This window comes from Lontra canadensis, unplaced genomic scaffold (assembly GCF_010015895.1).
Source record: "Lontra canadensis isolate GAN:19392208 unplaced genomic scaffold, GSC_riverotter_1.0 scaffold4, whole genome shotgun sequence".
Taxonomy (NCBI): domain Eukaryota; kingdom Metazoa; phylum Chordata; class Mammalia; order Carnivora; family Mustelidae; genus Lontra; species Lontra canadensis.
Genome location: NW_022630998.1, coordinates 9,566,419 through 9,570,572, shown reverse-complemented (window position 1 = coordinate 9,570,572; position 4,154 = coordinate 9,566,419).

The following is a 4,154-nucleotide window of genomic DNA, read 5'->3' as shown; positions in this document are numbered from 1 at the left end:
TGGAGCATGGCAGAGGGAGAAAACAGAGATAGCACATATCTTCTCTGGTCTCTAGAGAGGATTATGGTCAGCCGTTAGGTATGTGTTAAACTAAAAGTTTCCCAGGACACAGCTATGACGATAAGCTAATAGGACTTTTATTTTATTTATTTGACAGAGATAGAGTGAGAGCACAAGTAGGCAGAGCAGTAGGGAGAGGGAGCAGCAGGCTCTCAGCTGACCAGGGAGCCTGACCTGGGGATCATGACCTGAGCCGAAGACAGATGCTTAACTGCCTGAGCCACCCAAGTGCCTCTAATAGGCCCTTTTAATAGAAGGACTGGGTACCTTGGTTTGTTGCCTCTGTGCTGCACCCTTGAGGTAGGAGCTAATAAGAACTTTATCCATTTCTTTACAGCCTTGCGGGACCTGCAAGGGTAAACCCTGCTATCCCCCAAGCCAAGTGATCTAGAGGTGTCCCCTGGGTGAAAATGTAAAAATTAGGGTGCCAGATGAGGATACTGTTCCTTTCTAGGAAATACAGGCAACATGGAGCAACACAGAGAGTGTGCAAAGATGGTACCTGCTGGCCTCTGTCTTTGGACAATATTTCAGTAGGTCCCTCATTGTGTGTTACATTAGATGTCTTACACTGAAGCTAACACGTTCAGAGGAGGAAGTAAGCCTCTTTCACAGAAGATCTGGATGCTATTCAGTCAGCCGCCTTTGCTCTTGTTCCTGAGGTGCGAGAGTCCCCACATGCGAGTCCTTTCAGAACTATTTCTCAGGTAACTAGAGCCTTATGGGTTTCGTGGACATGTTGGCTTTCAAAGCTTCAGGTTTTGGGGGTCCTGTCAGATGTAGGTTCTAAAAGTTGGCAAGCCAGATGTGTGCTTCAGAGCTTTGACATCTCAGGGAAAAGCTCAATGTCCTGTTCCCTTCTGATTTGGGGTCACAGCGTCCAGGGTGGGGTTTATGGTGAGGTTGTATTTCAGCCTTTCTTACCCACTTTGATATGGGTCTTATTTGCCCAAGGTGTAGGAGTCAATCAGCTAGTTTTTGGATTTTGTTTGCAGAGGAAATTGTTCAGTGTACACTTGTAGATTTCGTGTGTCCATCAGGATCCACCCATGTTGCCATCTTGAACCAGAATCTGTATCATTTATCTATTTAGGATGGGTCATAGAGTATGTTATCCTGTACAACCTTGGGATGACCATGATTATAGGAGATTTTCATTGCACTGCCAAAATATACTGGTTAACAGAGAATTCTGGTTAGTAAGATGCCCTGGAATGGGAGTTTGCTATGTTCTACATGATCTGCCTCCTTGTGCCCTGCAAGTATCATTAACAAGTTTCTAGGCCAAGATGTTTCCATTAGGTCACAAGTAATTTTGCACAGTACATAAAATGCACATCTTGAGCTGATGAAAATAAGTCAGATACGTTCCATAGTAAACATTCCTAATTGCTAAATTTTCACACATTTTTCATTACTTGGTATACTATAGATATGAGAAACATTGACATCTCTGGGTGTATCAGGAGTGACTATAAAGTGATGACTGATGATCCTGTGTGTGTGTGTGTGTGTGTGTGTGTGTATTAAACAAACACAAACAGAATTAAACAGCCAAAATAGTTGTCCTTCGAAGGAATATATTTTGAAACCCATGTTGATCCCAGAAATACTGAATTTATTGAAAATATCTCTGGACTTTATCTTAGGAATTCTTAAAACCCATGCGCGAAAATTACACAGATGTTTACAAATTACATCTCATTTTGCCTAAAAACAGTGATAACATGATGGGTCACCCTCCATACTTAAAAGTTTTGTTTTTGAGGACTTTTGGCTCTTTCTCAAAATTAAAGGCACTTCCAAAGCACAAAAATTTATCATGACTGAGGACATTGAAAAGCGTTTTGAAGCAATTACAAAAGGAGAATGTTTTTAGAAGTTATATATATATATATATATATAAAATTTATTTTAGAGAGAGAGTACTATTGGGGGAAGGAGCAGAGGGAGAGGAAGAAGCAGGGAGCTCAAGGGGGTGCTCAATCCCAGAACTCTGGGATCACGACCGAACCAAAGGCAGACATTTAACTGACTGAACACCCAGATGCCCCTATTTTTAGAAGTTTTTTTAAACAAAGTTAGCAACATGGGCATTATGGCTAGGGACTCCAGAGAACCATTTTGGAGCAAGAGACTCTAGTTTGGAGGGATAAATTCTGATGGGTGTCTTTTTATGAAGCTCTCATCTCCGTCATACCATCTGTTGAGACTTCCTGATTGTCTCGGGAACATTTTCAACATTTCCTCCATTTTTAGGGAGAATGAGAAGTGATAGAGACCAGAGTAGAATTTGGGAAAGTTACACATTGGCATCTCAGGTTAAAGAAAAAAGAAAGGTAGAGAAAATAGGTGAAAACACACACTAAAAGGCCATAGAAGGAAGGTAGTTACTATGTTCAAATATTTCAGAGATATTATTTCCTATGTTCTTGTGAGTGACAGTTATTGAGCATTTACTATGAGCATATGGCCACGCTTATTCCTTGACATGCAATAACTTCTATAACTCTTCTAATAACTACATCCAAAGGAGATGTCCTTACCACTTCTTCATGCATGAAGAGGCAGAGGAATTTTTTTCTTGTAAGCAAATGGCCTAGACCAGATTAAAACTTATATTTCTGCTTCCAAAGTCAGTGATTTCTGCAATCGTACCAAGAATCTAATGGAAACCAGCATCTCACTAATGATTTTTAGGAAGATGGCAAGTTTGGACAGAGCTAAGATGCTCTCTCGGGAGATCAGAACAAACTGTTTGTCACACTGAGCTTATCTCATGTGATTTCTATTGATTCTACCAGGTGCTTGTATTTTGGACTTGGCCCATCTTGTGAGATCTCAAAGCAGATGCTAGAGATCAAGGGAATCACAATCAGGTTGAAACCAGCTCACCATTGTGGAATTACATGGTAATGTTTTGTTTGATGAACTTTTTTTTTTTTTTAAAGACTTATTTATTTGACAGAGTGTGTAAGCACAAGCAGGAGGAGTGGCAGGCAGAGGGAGAAGGAGAAGCAGGCTCCCCACTGAGCAGAGAGCCCGATGCGGGGCCAATCCCAGGACCCTGGGATCATGACCTGAGCCAAAGGCAGAGACTTAGCCAACTGAGCCACGCAGGTGCCCCTGGAACTTTGCTTTTAAAACCGCATAAATTTTTTCTACATAGGTTGTTAGTCCATGTCTGTTACTCCCATGACCTTAATACATCTATGCCATGATAGGCCACCATTAGGAATTACCTTAATTAAATGCCTGTCAACTAGAAATAATTAACATAGACTAGCACTAATACTAGGGATTTTAGTGATCATTATTGCCTTGAGTTTTCCATTCTCCTCCCCCCACCACACCATCATCCCACACATCCCTTTCCACTCTTCCTTTGAAAACAGATGAAAAGAACAAGAAAGCAGGAAATCTTCCTTCTGCTAGACTTAGGACCACAAATAACCACACAAAGAGCTTGTTTTAATTGTCCAGTTTCCTTGAGGCTCTGTAATGGATGCTATTTCTTTGGATTTAGACATCAGGTCCTTGATGGTAGAACTCATGTCCAACTAAGCATTACACATAGCTCTTGACACAACGCAGTGATCTCCAACTGACCAATTGTAACCATGCTACACCTAGCAGAAGCAAAAGCTTGGCCCCAGTTTCTGCTCTGTCTTAACATTGTGATGATTTCTTTGGTCCTATCAGCAATTACTGGACAAGATGGACAAGTATATTGTTGAGGCTCCTGGTCTGTCAGAATCAGATACATTGTAATTAGAATGTACCTACCTAGATTTCAGCTTTTGCTTGCAATTAACCTTTTTGTGTTGTCTGATCAAAAATAAAAGACTGTTAATTTTTCCCTGAGTGACTTGAGTTTTTGCTCTTAGTAAGGTAGCATGGGCAGGGATTTCCTTCGAAAGCTACTTCTTAGTCTCTTTTCTATTAGGATTTCTTTTCTTTTCTCTCTTCTGCTTATTTCCTTTTAAGCCCTTCCTCCTCTAGCTCTGTTGCAGAGCTAGGAGGCGATACAGGGTCTGTCTACGCTGTGGGAATCCAGTTTCCAGTGATTCTTTTTGCTCTATGAAACACCTATC